We start from the raw sequence: 22,096 nt of genomic DNA on the forward strand, positions 1-22,096 counted from the left end.
ACAGGGACCATACAAATGCACTCTTTGTCAAAATGCAAGCTATTAAATTCCAAGACTTGGTGAAGCTTAAAACAGTGCAAATAATGTATAAAGTAAGAAATAAATTGCTTCCCAAAGAAATCTGTAAATTGTTCATAGAAAGAGAAGGTGGGTATAACTTAAGAGGGAAATGGAATTTAAAAATACAAAGTGCTAGAACAACTTTAAGAACTATGTCAATCTCAATTGCAGGAGTTAAATTATGGAACAGTCTAACAGAAGAAATAAAAGACAGTCAAAACATAAAACAGTTTAAAGTAAAATATAAAAACCTAATTTTAAATAAGTATAAGAATGAAGAAAACGGGGTTAACCCAGGACGGTAATGTTGCTGGTAATGGTGTTGCGGTTCTTTTTTGGTTGTTTTTTTTGGTTTTTTTTGTTTTGTTTTGGTTTGTTGTTTTTCCATAACTTGTGTATCTGCAAATATACACATTCTGTATTTTTCATATGAAAGAAACTATACTGTGGTGGGGCTTGCTAATTTCTTGTTTTTGATTTATGTATGTTATGTTTTGTTTTACTTCATATGTTTATATGTTTCATATGTTGTTTGTTTAATTTAAGACAAAAAAAAATTAAATGAATGAGAGGTAAAACTTGAGGGGGTAGGGACAAATAAGTAAATACTTCAGCCTACTCCTTTTCAAACAAATAATGGAATGATATTTTGTAATGATTGTGAAGGCACATGTTTGAAATGTTTGAAATAAAAATGAACTGAACTGAACTGAACTGAACTCAAACAAATAAATGCTTCATCATGCCAAATTCAGTAGCATATTAACCAGCTATATACAACATTTACAATCAGGATGTGTCCTGCAAAGCAGCCAGTAGTAACAGCACATTTATTTTAATGAGGAAACACCAAATTTTTTGTACAAGTGTCAACAAAATATTAGTAAACAAAACACAATCTGATTAATCTGAGACATTCCAGCAAGAGGAACTTGAAAACTATCACAACATATTCCCTCCTGATGAGCCATAGATATACACTCACCAGCTGCTATATTTGGAACATCTTGCTAGTACCGAGTCGGACATGCTTTTTTCTTCAGAACTGCTTTAACTCTTCATGGCAGAGATTCAACAAAGTGGTGGAAATGTTCCTCACAGATTTTGTTCCATATTGACTGATATGATGTGATAGCATCACACAGTTGTTTGCTATGAATGTGAATCTCATTTTCAACCACATCCCAAAAGTGCTCTATTGGATTGAGATCTGGTGACTGTGAAGGTGATTTGACTACAAAAAACTCATTATCATGTTTAACAAAACAATTTGAGATGGTTCGAACTTTGTGACATGGCATGTTATCCTGCTGAAGTCAGCCATCAGAAGATGGGTACATTGTGGTGATAAAGGGATGGACATGATCAGTTACAATACTCAGGTAGGCTGTGGTGTTTAAGATATGCACAGTTGGTACAAACCAAACTAAGCTAATGCTAAAGAAATATTGCCCCTACCATCACACCACCACCACCTGAGCCTTAAAGACAAGGCAGGATGGATTGATATTTTCATATAGTGTACAATTCTGACTTTACCATTCGAATGTTGCTGCAGCAGATTAGACTTATTAGACCAGGCAACCCTTTTCCATTTTTCTATCATCCAATTTTGGTGAGCCTGAGTGAATTGAAGCCTCAGTTTCCTGTTCTTAGCTGACAGGAGCCACACCTGGTGTCCTCTTCTGCTGCTGTAGCTGATAAGCTTAAAGGTGTGACGGGGTATAAGATAAGATAAGATAGAACTTTATTAATCCCTCGGGTGGGTTCCTCTGGGAAATTCGACTTCCAAAAAAAAGCACAGCAACGACCGAAGTTACAGTTACAGAATTGTTATATATATACACACACACACACACACACACACACACACACACACACACACACACACACACACACACATATAAATACAGAGACAAATATAAATAAAATATACGAAGGGGATAAATAGAATAAATAGGAATAAAAAATAAAAATACAAGTGAATTGCACATTTCAAGTATTGAGTCTATTGCACTGTTGACTATTTACAAAAAGTATTGCACAAGGTATTGTACAGTGAGGTGAAGAGGCACTACAGCTTAGTTGTTCCCCCCTCCTTTGTCCTCCTGTTTCCCCTCCCTCTCCCCTCCAGAGAGGAGTTAAACAGTTTGATGGCGTGTGGGACAAAGGAGTTTTTAAGTCTGTTAGTTCTTGTCTTGGGGAGAAGCAACCTGTCACTGAACAGACTCTTCTGATTGTTTATGGCCGTGTGCAGAGGATGCCTGGCATTGTCCATAATGTCCATCAGTTTCTTTAATGTCCTTTTCTCTGCCACTGTCACCAGAGTGTCCAGCTTCATGCCGACCACAGAGCTAGCCTTCCTGATCAGTTTCTCCAGCCTGGATGAGTCCTTCTTTGCTGTGCTGCTCCCCCAGCACACCACAGCATAGAAAAGTACTCCAGCAACCACCGACTGGTAAAACATCCTCAGGAGCTTCCTGCAGATGTTAAAAGACCTCAGCCTCCTGAGGAAGTACAGTCGGCTTTGGGCTTTTTTATACAGGTGCTCTGTGTTGCATGACCAGTCCAGTTTATTGTCCACCCACAGCCCGAGGTACTTGTACTTGTTGACCACCTCCACCTCCTCCCCCTCTATCTGAACCGGCAGTGGACCTTCTCTGGACCTCCCGAAGTCCACAACCAGTTCCTTAGTCTTTGAGGTGTTGAGTTGCAGGTGGTTTGTGTGACTCCATGCGACAAAGTTCCTCACCAGACTTCTGTACTCCTCTTCCTGATCATCCCAGATACACCCCATGATGGCCGTGTCATCTGCAAACTTCTGAATATGGCATAATTCAGAGTTGTAGCAGAAGTCAGAGGTGTACAGGGTGAAGAGAAGAGGGGACAGCACAGTTCCCTGTGGTGCTCCTGTGCTGCTGACCACAGTGTCAGACGTGATGTCCTTCAGCCTGACGTACTGTGGTCTGTCGGTGAGGTAGTCGGAGATCCAAGCCACCAGGCATGGGTCCACCTCCATCCTGTTCAGTTTTTCCTGAAGCATACAGGGCCGGATGGTATTAAAGGCACTGGAAAAGTCAAGAAACAGTATCCTGACCGTGCCTTTTCCCCCATCCAGGTGTGAGTGGGCTCTGTGTAGGAGGTACAGGATGGCATCCTCCACTCCGACACCCGCCTTGTATGCAAACTGTAGTGGGTCCTGGGCATGTTGTACCTGTGGTCGGAGGAAGTTGAGGAAGAGCCGCTCTAGAGTCTTCATAAGATGTGACGTCAGTGCCACCGGTCGGAAGTCATTCAGCTCATTGGGCCGGTTCTTTTTGGGGACCGGGACGATGCAGGATGTCTTCCATAGGGCGGGTATGCATCCAAAGATGTCCTTCTGCACACATACCTTTTCCTCTGATCTCTGGCATCAACATGGCATTTTCACTCAGATAACTGCTACACACTGGATATTTTCTCTTTTTTAGTGCACTCTCCCTGGAGTAAACAAAGCAGAACAGAACAAATCACTAGGTTCTGAAATAGTCGGACCAGCCTTTCTGGAACCTTCACCCATGTCACATTCAGAGTCACTTAAATCACCATTATTTGCATTATTATTTAAATCTTGGCAGATTGCCTTGACTATGCTTACATGCCTAAATGCACTGAATTCCTGTCATATAACGAGTATTAACAAGCAGCTGAAAAAGAGACCTAACAAAGCGGCTGGTTAGTATAAACATGAATTTCAGTCTGACTAACAGGTTACAGTATTTTAGAAGTACCACAAACATGCCTGACACTAAAAAGTAAAATGTTGCTAGACAATATTCTTTTGATGAAGTTCTGGAGACCAAATGGCACGTGTTAACCCAGGAGTCTTTACAAGTCCATCCAGCTGTGCATTCCTATGCAGCTGTCCCATGGTATATCATCATCACATGAGAAAAAGCAGAAGCAAATGGAAAGTATTTACTGTAAATGCATTTACTAATATCATTTCATGCTGCTGTTAGTTTTGAGGCTTTTCTTTACTGAGTCTGTTTTTTTTTTTCATTTTGGATCATTCCTAATTATCTTTGCATTCTTTCAAAAGAAATGTGACTACATCTGGGTTCTTTTTTAATAACACATTATTTAAGAAAGGGAATTTTTTCCCTTTTTGCAAGCTAAATGACTGACATTTAATTTGTTTGTGACAGGTCCAACATTTTGAACTTGAAGTTCTCTACTACTTGTATAACATACAAATAACTTACAAATCTAATTTAATACCTCATCTAGCATATTAGCTCATGGATGTGCAGTCCCGTACTTAAAACTATGACCCATGTTTTGTTTTTAAATTTTTTTAAATTATTGTTATTGTTTATGCTTCAGATAATGTGTTAACTTGTACCTAAAACCATTCAGTACCAATCACGATTGTCTTCCTCTAGGCTATCACTGCCCCCATTTAGTACCAAAAATTAGATACAAATCCATCCATAACATTTTGCATCCCCTTTGCTAATCAACTTGTGCTGTTTGGACATTTCTTGATTTTTACTGTAATATCAGGTCTTATTCCTGTATTTACATGCTCAGCTTGGTAGGTGTGACCTAAAGCTACTAAGAAAGAAGCGGAGGAGTGAAAGAACTGGACTCAAAATGCACAGGACAGGAAGATGGGGAGCCTGAGCATGGAGTGTAATGTAGCATGCTCGCTGAATCTAGATCACTGAACACACCAGTGTTTCTTGTAGCAGTGATGAATACTGTGATTTGGCTTAAATGCATCCGTCCCAGTTATGGTAGCAGTGCTTTCACAGTGCTAATGCTACAAGTTACTGGGTTGGAGAGGTGGGTATTTAGTCTATCCTTTGAGACAAGATAAATTATTCAATAAGCTACACTTTGGGGAAAAAAACATGGATAAGAAGTAGAAATGGTCTTCCCTCGGGAAGGGAAACCAGAAAATTCTGTTAGAAATAAATACCCAACCAAATCAATGTAACATGTAATGTATAATTAAGCACAAGATTCAACCATGATGTAATAGCGCTATCAAAATGAACTGTGGTTCTATCCATCAATGTGTTTTATTCTAATTAGTCATAGAAGTAAAATCTTAGCCCAAACCCTCCCTAGCATAACCATGCCCCTGTACTGAGGAAGTGATCATGTATGTATGAGTATGCGTAATACAAAAAGGGACAACGCTTTAACAATTGCCCTTGGCAATTAATTAAGCATAAAACCCTTCAGAATGCTTCTTATTATCAGAATATTTCTTTGGTTTATCACTGGGTTTATTATATTTCAGAAGGAATTTCGCCTCTGGAAATTGAGGCATGTCCTAAAATTGAACTCTTCAATATAAATTTCACAGCTATTTTAAAAACTGGTGATCGGTGACTAGACAACTGAGAAAATGAACCTTATGAATCAATGGAAAAACAGCTGTGACATTTACTATGGTTTCAGAAATTACACATTTATCTAGTGGCAACTGTTGGATAAATATAACCATAACCATAAAAATAACAGCTACATGCATTCGCAGCAAGAAAGTGCTTCAGTAAAATCAGCTCAAAATCAAAACGCAACTATATGCAAATACCCCCCACCCCATACTATATTACCTGTGTTTAAAGAAATAGACCAAAAATGAATAGAACAGGAAGATGGGGACCCCAGCATGGACTGTTGAACTAAATTTGTTCAACCGTGTTAAAATACAAGGTAGAAAAGATCTCTGGGCATGAAACGTTTGAAAAAGTGGGATCCTGTACCTTTGTCCTACTAACAGATTCACCATCGAGAGGGTGCAATATGTCACTGAGGATCTCTCAAACCTCAAACTCACAAAGTTGTGTTCTACTGTCCTGTTGCTCATCTGCACTCATACTGGCCATATGTGCAGTTTTATTGAAATTGTATTAAACAGACACTTAAAAACATTGGCCACACTACAAAAAGTAGAAAAAATCCTTCACAAATAAGCAATCAAAAACTACCAGTGTGCTTCTATACACATCAAACTGTCTCCCAATTATTTGTACTCATTCAAAACCCCAACACAGCCACTGCTAACAGTGACCTGTAGGTATGTCTAAAACTAGCATAACACCAGGTAACAAATCTATTCAGATAGGCACATTATGTCATTAAGAAAATTACTATTAAAAACATTAGATAAGATTGTACAGAAAAGGAATGGGGCCACCAATATGCGTTGAATGAACTCTTTTCAGAAATTGTAACCTGTAATTTGACGTTAATCCCAGAATTGTCACTTTTTTTCAGAATTCCGTAATATTTATAATTTTCCCCTTGGAATCCTGAATATAAAAAAAGTCTCAAAACTAAAGGAAAAAAGTTAGAATTAGGCGTTAGCCCTACATGGTTTAGAGTAAGAGCACTCCCCTTTGAATGGGGCTGAAAAATCCAGAAGCATAGCTACTTCAAGGATTGAGGCTATTGGATAAACTCGGTTTCTGTGGAGGCGGGTCTAACACCAACGAGGAAGTAAAGTGTGCCCATACTGCTTCTGGAGGAGCTCCACATCTGATGCGTACAGGCAACATGGAGAGGTGTGTGATATGATTTGCATAGAAAACTTTTTGAAAGTGCCCTTTTAAAGACGCTGTTAGTAATTTCAGGCGTATATAAATTATCACATATTTGGAATTAATGTGTGTACATTTCATCGTCAAATCCACCTGTGTCGACATCTCTGTGATATAAGCAAAAATGAATCTGAATTACCTACAGTATCGCAAAAATCGTGTTTGTTTGTTTTTTACCAAACACGAGCGCCGGTATGAATCTTCAGAATTCAATCAGCAGCACCCACATCTCAGAAAGCATCCACCTGTGAACGTGTGGCGCTCCATGAATATATTAAGCAGACCTGAACAGACATCATGCTGTCTTTCTGAGACAAGATGAATAAATCCAGGATTTTTTCCCCCCTAACCTGGAGGTCTACAGGGCAGGGTGGCTGGATAAAAGTGGGCTACACAGCCTACTTGATTGTAACACAAGGGTCCCTACACAGAATTAAATACGCTCCATTGGAGATGAGTACGCGTCTTGTCCCCGCCCCCCGAAAAGGCACAGCATCCATCCTCATGGGCTCACACGCTGCGTGATCCACATCACAAACCGAGAGCGGACGCTTTGCCCAGCCGATGGAGTAGTAGTAGCGGTAGTAGCGTGGGTGCAGTTCACGGCTTCCCCCTTTCCCCCCCACCCACATTCTTCACCTTCTTCTTTAATGGAGTCACATTTTATGTGGAATATTTCTCCATCTCATCGCGGTAAGTGTTTGCGTTGCCCGCAGATGCTGTGGGGAAGAAATGAGAGGAAACGGGACTGTGCAGCTATTGTCTGTTGCTGGGGCAAGTTCGGACCTTAATCAAGTCAAAGCGCTGGAGTCCTCTTCAATGAAAAAGGCTTTCTGTGTGGGTTCAGTGAGAATGCGTGGAAAATAATGGCTTTAAAGCTCGCACAGAATCGATATCGGTATTTAGACACCTGTCTCTGCCAGCAGCAACAGTGACCTCCCTGTGGCGCTTTACGCTCACACAGATATGATTTTTATTTTGTTTTTGGCGATTATTTTCATCTGCTTCTGTATTGTGTATCCGTTAACAACAAGCGGAGGTTTGTGCAAATGTGTCGCCTCTGTTGCTGAGCAAAATTGTGTTTTCGGTCCAGCTAAAAAATAAAAAAATAAAAAATTGGCCCATCTCCCCGCCCCCAAATCGGAGACTGCCTAGTCCACAGCCCTCCCAGACACGCACGGCGCAGTAGATGCCTTTCTGATGAATGACTGAAATCCCGTGGTTGGTAGAAGATGTGTGATGGTGTATAGGGGGTAACCGCGAAATCAGCGTGTGTGTGTCCGCAGGTATCGTTTCTCTCTTATTCTGAAATGGATGTATAGCCTCGGCCTCAGATTCAGAAAGAATTGTGTACAACAATACTTAGATTAACCTATTTTTCTAAAGTGATGACATAGTAAGAATGCAAACGTTTATGGGGTAAGGCGTGTTTAACCCTTATAAATTTGTAAGCGTTTATCTACTGTCCTTTTTAAAGCTTTTTTTTGTTTCATTGGGTCAAAATGCTCGAGGATTGTTTTTTAATATGAGGTGTGTAAAGTATTGTGATCAATTAATACAAAGTATTAAAAAATCTGGTGTCATTAACTATAAAATGATACATTTCCCAGCTCAGGAGCACAGTCGGTAAATAGTGCCCAGGTGCTTGGAAGTCATTTCTTTCCTCATATGCTGTTGAAGAAGTGCTGTTTGTGTGAGTCGTGCACATTAATTGCATTTGCTGTCTGCTTCCATTTCTAGTAATGGGCAAATATTGTCTTTACAGAAGTTGTATGCATGTTGCCATGTGTGTTAAATCTTCCACGTGTCTCTTGGCTGAACACTTGGAATAAGATGGGATAACGTGACCCGCCCAGTGAGGCAGATTTCTAGTTAGTATTTGTAGCTGGAACCTGTGAATTTCTCTGCCTTCCTCTTTGTGTGTGCGTGTCTGTATTTTACAGGTGTATTCATGCTCGTCCTTGTTGCATAGTGAGGATTTATATCATGCAGCAGACAGATGGCATGTGGCTGGGCATCAGGGGAGCATTTCTTTGGCTTTCAGCAGAATACAAGACTCCTCTTGGCACATGCAATTCCTTATTGGCACAAGTATGCATTTACATGAGTGTGTCGATATATCACACTACGTAGTACATGTAAACATCGCCTGCACTCAGGAAGGCTTGTGTAGGAGGTCTCACTCTACACAGCAAAGGCCATAGTTTTGGGTTTGTGTGTGTCTGTGTGTGTGTTTTGCCTTTCCATGAAATGTAGTAATATGACAGGCTGAGGTCACAATGACGTCATATGCCTGGCAATGACATACTGTAACTATACTTCATGACTACTGGGTCATGAAGTTGAAACCTCATTAGGGTGTGTGGTTGCTCCCATAAAAATGTGCAGTTAAGGTCACATTTCTTTATTGATATGATCATTTTAGTTTTAACAGCACAGTGACACTTTCTGTGGGCCTCTGCAGTTAACATATTCAGCATATACTAGCACCATTTACGTTAACGATTTGTCCCATTTTTCTTTAACATTGTTCTTAGATTTAAAGAAAAAAACAGCAGTGAGTATTACACCGAGCTATTTATAGACTTTGCCTTTTATATGGTTTACTCTTGGCTATATACATTGCAGGATGCACTGCAGTCCTCCTTGAACCTTATAATAAAAATGCACTTGTCAAGACTTTGCAATTATTTGCCACTTCATTAGGTACAGCTTTCCAGTACTTGCCTTAAGAGCTGCCTTAGTTCTTTGTGGACAGATTTCATGAGATGGTGGAAACATTCCTTTGAGATTTTGGTCTGTACTGATGTGATAGCATCACAGAGTTGCTGCAGATTTGTTTGCTGCACATCCATAATATGAATCTCCTGTTCCACCACATCTCAAAGGTGCTCCGTTGGATTGAGATCTTTCTTTTTTCTAGCTGTGAGGACAGGCACGCAGTGTGGTCTTCTGCTCCCTATCTGCTGTGCATTCAGAGAGGCTCTTCTGCATCTGATAGGAAGGCAACGGGAAGTTGCCTTCCTATCAGCTCAAAGCAGACTGGGCATTCTCCTCTGAACACTGGCATCAACAAGAGAGAACTGTGGCTTACTGGCTATACATTTTCTCTTTTTTGGACCATGCTCTGTAAATAGAGATCATTGTGAGGGAAAATCCCTGTTCTGAGATTCTTAGACCAGCCGGTCTGGCAGGATCAGCCATGCTGTGTTTAAAGTCACTTAAATTGTCTTTCTTCCCCATTACGATGCAGATTTTCAGCAGGTCACCTTGCACATGTCTACATGACCAAATGCACTGAGTTGTTGCCATGCTATTGGTCGATATATTAGAGATGTTTGCTTTAACAAGTAGTTGAACAGGTGCACCTAACAAAGTAGTGATTGAGATATACTAGCAGGGAAGCACTGCATCCCTGCTTCTGCATGACCCAAGACTCTATAGCTAAAATGTGCTTGTCTTATCATCCTTAATCTCCAGATGAAATACTCAGAGATCTGCCTGGAGCAGAGTAAAGCATCTCGTGAGATTTATGAAAATTAAATTATGCTCTAGTGCATCATTTCGTCCTCACATAAGTAAGTGATAAATCAAAATAAAAATGTGAAATTCAATATACATCCTTACCCGTGAGCTGTCTCAGCAACACTGGATATCTAAGTTAACACTTTTGCCTCTTTTATTCCTTTTTATGAAGTCATGTAAATTCAGGCTGAACTTGAATAAAGTTGTATTTTTACTGCTCTTTGTGGAAACAAATACACTAAGCTCTAATACGGCACTTAATAAATATAGTGTCAGCGTGACAGGCTTCATGTGGTCCTAATGTGTTATAAATAGAAATAATTGCAAGGAAACTCCAGCAAATGACCTGTTTAAAAAAGAAATGCAGAAATAAAAATCAGTAATGCAGTGAAGCTGCTGAAACCGGTGACCTCTGAACTCATGTCTGATATCCAGCACCACTTTTACTCCCACACTAGAGACTCATTATTGATCACATGCAGTCACACACACACATGTATACATGCAGGCTGCCTCACACACATACTCATCCTGAGCTTTGCTGTCTGCTCTTTGATTACCACTACATGTGGGGGCTGGTGTTATTAGTGCTGTGAGGGTATTTTCATTGGGCAGTATATCTGTCACTGTGATGTCTCTGGGGAATGAGTTGCCCCAAGGGTGAGATAAGGTCTGCTGCTGGAGTTGAGAGTGCTTTCCCATATCTAAGAAGACTGATATGTGCAGCTGATAAGGTTTTGAGCTGGACAAGGTGTGCATTTGTGAGAATTTCCACTTCCAGCACAGCCAGATCAAAAATGAGCTTGTCTTTAAACTTCTGGCTCCTTAGCACAGTGTTAGCGTGATTATCGAACTACATCGATGTGCAGCTTATTTTTCTGTTGCATTCACAGGCATCACATGTTGTCTCCCGGGCATCTCTCACCTCAGTCGTGTGGATCATGTCCTGCTGTGTGCTATGTGTAAGGAAGGAAAGCAGTGAAAAATATCTCGACCCCATTCTCCTTAAACTGTCGTTCATGCATGAAAGCAGCTTCAGTGAGGGATAGTTAGCAATAACGCTGGCAATACTACATGAATATTTCCCCTTGTTTTGCCACAAGCTAGACAGTTGTGCACCAGATAATGCGGTTAAATATATATTTGCAAGAGAGATTATTAAAAATTACCCAAAAAGTGAGAAGGTGAATATGAGCTAATAGAAAAATGCTTGATGATGCAGCATGGTACTTCACAATATTAAGAAGAAATCTGTGACTGTTACAAAAGGGCTCACTTAGATGAAACTACATCTGTAGCTAAGATGCATGTGTGTTAGTTCAAATGATTTAAACTTGAATGAAAAATGCATTTTAAATGGGCCTACATGACTCAGCAATACCTCATAAGTACAGATAATAGAAATTCGGAGGGAACAACTGCGTAATACCGGTGTTGCAAATAAACTGTAAGATTATAATTATACTAATGTTATTCCAGAATTGGAAGCATTCTAATTTATGTAAGTAAATATTTAGAGAAAAAATAGTTTAATAACATTATGACACGTTAATTAGGTGTTAAATGGAACAGGCAAAATGTTTAGTTAGACATTGGAGGGTCATTGTTTAGTCATTATATTTTGGATATAAAGTTATTTGAGTTTGTTGGGAGCCACAGTGTAGAAGTAGTTACAACAATTTCAGAGAGAGAGTTATTTGTTTGGAAAAGTCAATGTCAAACACTCTAAATAGAGAGATGCTACTAGAAATATTAGAGGAGAAAGGGAATGATGTGATCCTTTAAATGGACCTCCAGAGTTCATTGATGAATCAATAGCAGAGCTAGTTTGTTCGGCATTTTTGTAACCAGAACTGTCAGTATGAGGATGGTGACCTACTCAGTTAATTGATTTTAAGATATTGTTTATTACTTTTAATGCACTTCATGGCCTGGTTTCAAAATATATATTCTCAAATTGCTGTTTCCGTGCTAACCACAGTGCAGCCTGAGATCAGCCAGAAACCTGGTGACCCACCTCATGCTTAAAGACAAATCATCTGAGCGTTTGCTGTGTGGAATGACCTGCGTTAGGAATTGTGACTCACCTCATCTGTGTGTTTTTTTTTTTTTTGTTTGTTTTTTTTTTAAATTACAGGGAGTGCAGAATTATTAGGCAAGTTGTATTTCTGAGGAATAATTTTATTATTGAACAACAACCATGTTCTCAATGAACCCAAAAAACTCATTAATATCAAAGCTGAATGTTTTTGGAAGTAGTTTTTAGTTTGTTTTTAGTTGTAGCTATTTTAGGGGGATATCTGTGTGTGCAGGTGACTATTACTGTGCATAATTATTAGGCAACTTAACAAAAAACAAATATATACCCATTTCAATTATTTATTTTTACCAGTGAAACCAATATAACATCTCCACATTCACAAATATACATTTCTGACATTCAAAAACAAAACAAAAACAAATCAGCGACCAATATAGCCACCTTTCTTTGCAAGGACACTCAAAAGCCTGCCATCCATGGATTCTGTCAGTGTTTTGATCTGTTCACCATCAACATTGCGTGCAGCAGCAACCACAGCCTCCCAGACACTGTTCAGAGAGGTGTACTGTTTTCCCTCCTTGTAAATCTTACATTTGATGATGGACCACAGGTTCTCAATGGGGTTCAGATCAGGTGAACAAGGAGGCCATGTCATTAGTTTTTCTTCTTTTATACCCTTTCTTACCAGCCACGCTGTGGAGTACTTGGACGCGTGTGATGGAGCATTGTCCTGCATGAAAATCATGTTTTTCTTGAAGGATGCAGACTTCTTCCTGTACCACTGCTTGAAGAAGGTGTCTTCCAGAAACTGGCAGTAGGACTGGGAGTTAGGGCTGAACGATTATGGAAAATAATCTAATTGCGATTTTTTGCCCCAATATTGCGATTGCGATGCGATATGCGATTATTTTTTAAGGTCTTTGTCTTCTGTATTATTAAACAAAGACAAGCAATACATCATATAGTATGGCCAATACTATATTACATTAATTTTAAACTGTTCTTTCCTGGAAGACAGACCTCTGTTATGATGACATGAGGTGATGCATGAATTGATGACTGACATTTTTATTTAACTTCTTCAATCACAACAGTATATTTGAACATACACAATAGTTTATTTTTAGCTTACAAACATCTGAGCATAAAGTGCTGACAAGGAACCCTGGTGTAAACATTAAAATGAAAGTCAGTACAATGTGCAGATTGCAGAAATATACATAAAAAAAATCAGTGGCTTTACCACACTCAGTTTTTCGACATCTGTGAACTACTAGACAGTCATTCAATTAAAAAATAATATTAAATAAATAAAACTAATAAATAAAAAATACACACATCTTACTGATCTCTGCAGTCAGTAACATTACACATAAAGGGCAAACATAATAGCAATTGTATAAACACACACACAAACACGCCTTTAAAGTTTAAAGGCGTGAAATTGGACGGTCTAGCCTTCTGATTAGCTAATCAGAAGGCTAGTTCTGATTAGCGTCACCGCTGTCTCGGTGGAGTTTAATAAACTCGGCCGTCTGCTTCTTGCTATCTAAAATATAACGGGACACTGGTGTAAATTCTCGACTGTCTCATACTTCTGTTTAATAAGTTTTCTGTTTGACGTTTAGTCAGCTGTGTGAAAACCAAGGAGGAACCCACCCGGGGGATTAATAAAGTTTTATTTTATCTAATCTAATAACTTTAATCTCAGCCAAACCGATTTACTCACGAACAAACAAAACACTGAAAAAAGCCCAACAATAACATTTTTAGGTTGTCTAAGTGACTTATATATTACGTTTAACCCGAGCAGCGAAACTCCGCGGTGATCTGAAAATGATGTGCCGGGAGTTGTGCCGTTCTCGGCCGCATCAGTAATCCTCGAGCTCCCGGCTAGCTGTCGAGCTGGTGGGTAGCAGACGCCTCTGAAAACGTCGAAGCACTTTTGCAAATATGGGATATCTTGATAAACCGAGCAGATATTTGATGTTTACACAACTACTTTCTCGCCTGAAACTATGTTAAAAGTTTATTTTGTGACCCAGAAAGATTAGTATGAGTAATTTTAAAACTTAGTAGCGGCCGCCATTGCTGGAAACTGGAGTTTGGCTGGGCCGCGCTATGAATTCTGGGATATGGTAGTAATTTGGACAGCCTTATAATCGCAGTATAATCGCAGCCTTTGCGGTTAGAAAATTGCACTTGATCATGTCGCGATATTATCGCAAATGCGATATATCGTTCAGCCCTACTGGGAGTTGAGCTTGACTCCATCCTCAACCCGAAAAAGCCCCACAAGCTCATCTTTGATGATACCAGCCCAAACCAGTACTCCACCTCCACCTTGCTGGCGTCTGAGTGGGACTGGAGCTCTCTGCCCTTTACCAATCCAGCCACGGGCCCATCCATCTGGCCCATCAAGACTCACTCTCATTTCATCAGTCCATAAAACCTTAGAAAAACCAGTCTTGAGATATTTCTTGGCCCAGTCTTGACGTTTCAGCTTGTGTGTCTTGTTCAGTGGTGGTCGTCTTTCAGCCTTTCTTACCTTGGCCATGTCTCTGAGTATTGCACACCTTGTGCTTTTGGGCACTCCAGTGATGTTGCAGCTCTGAAATATGGCCAAACTGGTGGCAAGTGGCATCTTGGCAGCTGCACGCTTGACTTTTCTCAGTTCATGGGCAGTTATTTTGCGCCTTAGTTTTTCCACACGCTTCTTGTTGACTATTTTGAATGAAACGCTTGATTGTTCGATGATCACGCTTCAGAAGCTTTGCAATTTTGAGACTGCTGCATCCCTCTGCAAGATATCTCACTATTTTTGACTTTTCTGAGCCTGTCAAGTCCTTCTTTTGACCCATTTTGCCAAAGAAAAGGACGTTGCCTAATAATTATGCACACCTGATATAGGGTGTTGATGTCATTAGACCACACCCCTTCTCATTACAGAGATGCACATCACCTAATATGCTTAATTGGTAGTAGGCTTTCGAGCCTATACAGCTTGGAGTAAGACAACATGCATGAAGAGGATGATGTGGACAAAATACTCATTTGCCTAATAATTCTGCACTCCCTGTAGTTTAGGTAAATTTCCTGTATCAATTTGCTCACTTTAGTTTAGATTTTGTGTTTGAAAATTTTTCATTGTAGCATCACAGTAAGTATGACAAAACAAGATTTTTTTGAAGGCAGTTGACAGTCGTGAAGACATCCTACGTATCAATAAACATTTCCATCAGAGCCTTAGGTTTATTTATTTCCAAAAGTAGTTTTAGTTAACTTGACACATGCTGTAACAGGGCACATTAAAAAGGCAGTTTTGAGTACTTAGGCAGGTGATTCTATGTCTGTTTTTTCTGTCTGTCTGCAGACAGATGTTGTATCATCACAAATACAAAAGATATAGATATGAAATTAAAGGCTGACTTTGAAAGTGAGTGTTGTCTGACCCATGCATACCAAATAAAGAGTGCCTAAAATACCCCCAAAGGTTCCAAATGTACTTTTTGATGTACTTTGTCTGCTATATCAATGTAAAACTGTATTTTTGAAGATTTTTTCCTAGTAACTGCTTTGATCCTTTGCTCATACCGAGGCTGCTGGCTTGTGGTTCACTCTGAGCACATGATGGCTTAAGCTTTAGCTGTTTTTGCGTTGGTAGTTTATTTGCAAACATTTTAGTGGTTCCCCCTACTCATTACCTTCCATGCTAATGAATGCATGTGGCTGTGAGTGTGGGCATGGCTGTTTGCCTGTGCTGCTGTTAGTATTTTGTACATGCATGAAACGGACTGGCTCATCATCGCCATAATGCTCATATGGCATTACGGCTCATAATACACAAGCCTGACTAGTCTCAGCCAAGAATGCTGGAAATTGGCTGACTCAGTTCTCTAGACGGTCAATCCGCACATCTCTGTGCATCTTATTTTGGTTTTTTATTGAATTCAAAATTATTGGTAGAAAGATTTTCACTAACACAGCCATATTTTAGGCCACTGGTGTGCTTGAGCCACCACCCAAAATGGATAAACATTACCTGATGAATTTAAAGATCACTTTTAAAGTTTCAAACAGGAAAGAGTTTTTCCTCTTGATCTAAACAGTGCCTCATGATGCTGCAGTTTGTGGACTTTTGAACTGTTTTATCTTTTAGTGTTGATTGGGGGTTCGGAAAGTCCTCAGCAAAGGTCTGAATTATAAAGGATTAAACTGGATATTACTGAATATTTACCACCTACTCTAAAACGAGCTCTGCCTATTCACATGCTGTATCCTTATTTGATGCATGATCAAAGTTGATTGCAGATATCCAATGCTGTTTTAGCACTCATAATCTTTTTAGGGTATGTAGTTTTCAAACGAAATGATACAAGGATAATGAGAAGCCACTGTAGCATGATCGTGTTGAAATATTAAGAAATCTCTGAGGGGAAAGACTCCCTTATCTCCAGCTGGGTCTAGGGGACATTGCTGTGATGATTCTGGTGGCTGTTATGGAAAAATAGCTCAATACTCAGGGATGAAGAGCTTGTTTGATCTAAATATAGATGTAAATCTGGAGATGTTACAAGGAAGTGCGAGAAACACTTGCACAATGCCACTGAGCACATGGCTTTAGAAAACATGGAAACCTCGGGGGGAAATGCATTCCCCAAGTTATATGCAAATTACATTGAAGCATTTGCATTTGTTTGCTAACGAAATTAGACGATATTTACCGTATTTCCCGGACTACAAAGCGCACCTGAATATTAGCCGCACAAGCTAAAATCAGGGGAAAATCCTGTTTTGTACATACATTAGCCGCACCTGACTAAAAGCCGCAGGTGTTTCAATGTTGACTTATCATATGTAAGAGAATATGCACAAAGGGAATTGTCAGGAAAGAGATGGCTGTTTGGAGACACACCCCTTTTATTAATATTTTGAAAAACAAGTTATGGGTACATATTTGCACATGTAGTACATAACAGTAACCTATAGCACACCAGAACAATAGATTCGGCCTACCTTTTAGGCTCAGGTGCAGTGACACAGCTTTAACAAGAAGAAAAGTCAGTCATTCACCATCTTTCTCTTCTTCCTGCGCACTAAAACCACCAAAGTCCTCTTCTCCAGTGTCGGAACGAACAGGCTCAGGGTGGCTTCGTCATCCACTCTCCGCTTCTCTCCTTCGTTGTCACTTTCAAAACCAAAGAAATCCTCGTTGTCAGTGTCAGAGTCGAACACCCTCAGAAGGGCCGTGGCGGTGTCCTCCTCTCCATCATGCAGCAGTCCAGCCCTTAGAAATCCGTTGGTGATCGTGGATGTTTTCACACTTTTCCACGCTGTCAGAATCCACCGGTGGAGTTGAGCATAACTTGCTTTTCGCAAGTTTATCGCCGCACATCATCCACGCCTCCCGCTGAATGCGTAGCGCTACTTTGAAGTTTGTTTTTCGCGCTACTTCGTACGGCACTACGTTGCCTGGCGGACGGACGTGTGACTAACATACCACTCTTGAACCCCGATCCTTCCGCCAGGCAACGTAGTGCCGTACAACAGCAGAACAAACAAAACAAATCCTCTTACGATATGACAAAAATCATGGACAATCCATAGAAAAGCCGCACCTGACTAAAAGCCGCAGGGTTCAAAGCTGGTGCAAAAAGTAGCGGCTTATAGCCCGACAATTACGGTACTCCATACAGTTCTGGTAATTTTAAATATATAAGGAACTCTGGTTTAGCCTCAAGTTAGTCAAATGTGATTATATTAAGAGGGAATCTCAAATTTAAAACTCAATATATTATCTTGGCATTTATTTAGATTCTCATAATAAATAAGTAGGAGATAATTAAACCTTTAATTATAATTTTCATTTTTCTCCAGTGCAGAAATGAGAATTCAGACATGTGACATTGTCACATAATGGCTGCAGCAATGAACTAAAATGAGCTACAGGAACAAGTGCCACTTTGCTTAATGAGAAAAAAGACGTGGGGGTGACGCTCAGGTCAGCGGTTGAATAAATGTACAGAAATTTTTTTTAAAAACTTTAAAAAAACTGTTTCTTGAGTGTGTTGCCAGTTGGTAACATCTGAGGGAAACGAACTTAGTGTTTTCCCTGCTGCTTGTTCATGCTTAGCTTTGCTTCATCGCTTTCTTTAAAGTCTCTCTCTAGGGGAATCTTTTGAGTATTACATTACCAAAAAATGTTCCTGATCTTCTGGCATGCAGTTCTTTTTACATTTATGAATTAAAATGTGAGCTGATTATCTAATAGGAAGAGCTGCACATTTGACAAATTATTTTGTAATAGTTTTCATATTTTTTCATCTAATTGCACAAGTAAAATGTTTAGTTTCATTAATAAATTAATGAGGTTAAATAATTATAGTCAATTTTAATCAAGAGAATTTTATTACAATAATATCACAAACAATATGTATCTTTAACACCTGTGCATATGTTGTGCTATGCTATATGGAACACTAAAAATAACTTTCCATATGTGCAAGTGGTAAGCGTGATATTGGAAGCCTGGGGAACTGTGGCTGATAGCAAGAGGAGGAAGACAAGCTAACACCCAGAAGAGGTAGCAAAAGTTCCCTCTTCCCAAATGACCCACCTACAACACGTTTATCTTCTTTTTGGTCCTCTGTGTGCCCTCCTTCATGTCTCTTTCTATTTATCAGTCTCCTGTCCTGTTCACGCTATCTGCTCTGAGTCAGTGCCCTGTTTGACGTTTTGGTTTGGGGGGAGACGGGAGAGGGAAGATAATGACATTATTTTAGGTTAACACTCTTACATGTGTATGTGGGAAAAAATGTGTAATGACAAGACTCCATTAGTGTGAAGAGGTTGGTTCAATAGAAGATTGTGGATCTTCCATCCAGGAATGATCTTTGGACTTTGAAAAATATTTATTGATTTGTCATTTAATCCTTGAGCAGCAGAGTATTAAATAATGTACCCTACTATCTGAAAAAAGGGATAGATTTCCCAGGAAGCACTTTTAAAGAAGCTACAAGGGAAGATTGAAAACTGACTATTTATAGCCACAAAGATGCTCTGTTGGCAGGAGTGTTAGCCATGGGACATCTCTGTTTCTTTGGCTGCACACTGTTTTGGAGTCAGAAGAAGAGGCGAAAGAAGAAAAAGCAAAATGAGCTCTGCATCAACCATTTTCTGTGGTGATCATTTCGGGAAAAACATTTTGTTGAAAAAAGCTATTCGTAGTTTGTGCTGTGAATCATAACCGTGAGCCTCATTGGGCCATTATTCTGAAGTCCTGTTATTAAGTCACATCGGTGTAGGGTGGAGGCGGACTAAATGCTCAGTTGGCATGTCACCATCCAAAACATGTTTTCCATTTTTATGCAAAACTGCTAAATATGAAAACATTTAGACGATTTGAACGGGGGCACTCGTAGTCATGAGCCTAAAGAGAACTGTCACCCATATCTGGAGCTTCCTGTTTCCCAAGCTCTGTGCCAAGTTTAGCTGGCTGGCCTGCAGCATTACTAAAACGCATTACTTACTCTGTGTGTTGCATAAGAATGTGAAGTCACTGTAAAGGATAGACTTCCCCCCCATTGGTTCATGGATTCTTTATTTTAAGGCTGAAGTTGAGCATTTTGGCTGTTAATTATTTTGCTTTTTTAAAACCAGATGTAATATGTAAGGAGGGACTTCAATGCATGGAGCTGATTGGTGTCACTCAAAGAAATGCTTGCGATTCCACTAGAGGTGCCACAGTGCATCCCAGAGGGCAATAAGACAGATACAAGATTGGCATAGAAAATCCAATAGGTGTTAAAAATAAAATTCCCCATGCACGCAAAAAGCTCCAATACTGGAATGCTACTACAATGTGTGAACGACACTCACCCAGTGTATTCCCAGGGTAAAGCCATGTTAACTAATGATTTAGATCATTAGCTTATCAGCAAAGTTTTTATTGAGGTCATAAATAATTTGAGACGTAGATGAATATTTTTAAACTTCTGCATGCAAATACACAGTTGGACTTTCAACCAAAGGAAGTCTCTGGACCCAGTGAGCATCAGTTCTCTGGATCAAAATTGCTTGTTGATGCAAGAGGTCAAAGGAAAATGGCCAGACTGGTCGAGCTGGTAAAGGAAAACAACAGCAACTGAGAAGAACGACTTTGAAAACAGAAGCAGCATACCGGGTGCCACTCCTGTCAGCCAAGAACTGGAAACTGAAGCTGTAATTCACCAAAACTGGACAATTTGGGTGATTTTGGCTGTAAGGTCAGAATTTGGCATAAACATCATGAAAGCATGGATCCATCCTGCCTCGTATCAAAGGTTCAGGCTGGTGCTGATGGTGTAATGCTGCGGGCATTTTTTTTCTTGGCACATTTGGGTAGCAAGTGACCATCTTTCAAACATCACAGTCTATATTATGTTATGATCCGTCTAGGCGTGGCCAGACTATAACACAAGGGTGATCCATCCCGTCCAACCCCAAGCAGCACATCACGCAATTAATACTTTTTGACAGTGATTTATTTACAATGAGTGAATTTAGAAACAAAGGAAGGGAGCGAATTATAACTTCGGCCAAAACAACAAACAAAAGGGAGCCTATCTCAGGGATAAATCAAGCTTACCTATTGAAAAGAATTAAACCAAACGACAATGACTTACCTCCCTAACTAACAAAAACAGGAGAAAACTGTAATCAAACAAAAAGGCGGTCCACCCCTACATACTCCTGCATTAAACAAACATTACTAAACAGGGAGGGCGGTGAAAGAGGCGAAGCAGCGCTACGGGAGGAAACTAGAGTCACAACTCCAACAGAGTGACTCTAGGAGCCTGTGGCGGGGACTAAGGACAATAACGGACTATAAAGCACCAACAACCGGTATGACGAACGCGGCCGTGACTTTGGCAGACGAGCTGAACACTTTCTATGCTCGCTTCGAGGCTGCAGCTAAGGTCTCCAACAATGCTAGTGTTAGCGGCGCTAACGGCTGCAGACAGGAAGATACTGCCAGCACCGGAAACGTGCTCGTCATCTCCGAGCATGAAGTAAGGAGAGCCTTCAAGAGAGTGAACACCAGGAAAGCAGCAGGACCAGACGGCATCCCAGGTCGTATCCTAAGAGACTGCGCATACCAGCTAGCTCCTGTGTTCACTGAGATATTCAACATCTCTTTATCTCAGTCGGTGATCCCCACATGCTTCAAAGAGTCCATCATTGTTCCTGTCCCGAAGAAACCCCACCCTGCTTCTCTCAATGACTATCGCCCTGTAGCCCTCACCTCAGTAGTGATGAAGTGCTTTGAACGCCTGGTCAGAGACTTCATCATTTCTTCACTACCAGACACACTGGACCCACTACAGTTCGCTTACCGTCCAAATCGTTCCACAGACGATGCCATCTCTCATCTCCTCCACACATCACTCACTCACTTGGACACTAGAAGGGGGAATTATGTTAAAATGCTCTTCATAGACTACAGCTCTGCATTTAACACCATAATTCCCTCCACACTCACCACCAAGCTGGAGCATCTGGGACTCAGCTCATCTATGTGTCAGTGGATCTCCAACTTCCTAACTGGCAGACCACAGGCAGTAAGGATGGGAGGACATGTCTCAGCCTCCACCACTCTCAGCACTGGAGCCCCCCAGGGGTGTGTTCTGAGCCCCCTGCTGTACTCTTTGTACACATATGACTGTGTGGCCACTACCAGCTCCACCACCATCATCAAGTTTGCTGACGACACCGTCGTGGTGGGCCTGATCTCTGATAACAACGAGACGGCCTACCTGAAGGAGATTAGGAATCTGGAGAACTGGTGCCAGAGGAACAACCTCCTTCTAAACGTCAGTAAGACAAAGGAGCTGAT

General features: G+C 40.4%; 1 protein-coding gene across 4 annotated transcripts in view; it reads left to right on the top strand.

The window, feature by feature from the left end:
- Window positions 1-6,598: 6,598 nt before the first annotated feature.
- The window catches only part of plppr1 (phospholipid phosphatase related 1), a 68,120-nt gene continuing 52,622 nt past the window's right edge, over window positions 6,599-22,096 (top strand). The window contains exon 1 of one of the 4 annotated variants that reach the window (XM_080304408.1): window positions 6,599-6,620. The gene's annotated coding sequence lies outside the window, so the exon portion shown is untranslated. Of the gene's footprint in view, window positions 6,621-7,138; window positions 7,350-7,756; window positions 7,943-22,096 lie in introns of those variants that run through there. The other 3 variants (XM_026174208.2, XM_026174207.2, XM_080304407.1) reach the window with 3 other exon arrangements.

This window comes from Astatotilapia calliptera, chromosome 7 (assembly GCF_964374335.1).
Source record: "Astatotilapia calliptera chromosome 7, fAstCal68.1, whole genome shotgun sequence".
Taxonomy (NCBI): Eukaryota; Metazoa; Chordata; class Actinopteri; order Cichliformes; family Cichlidae; genus Astatotilapia; species Astatotilapia calliptera.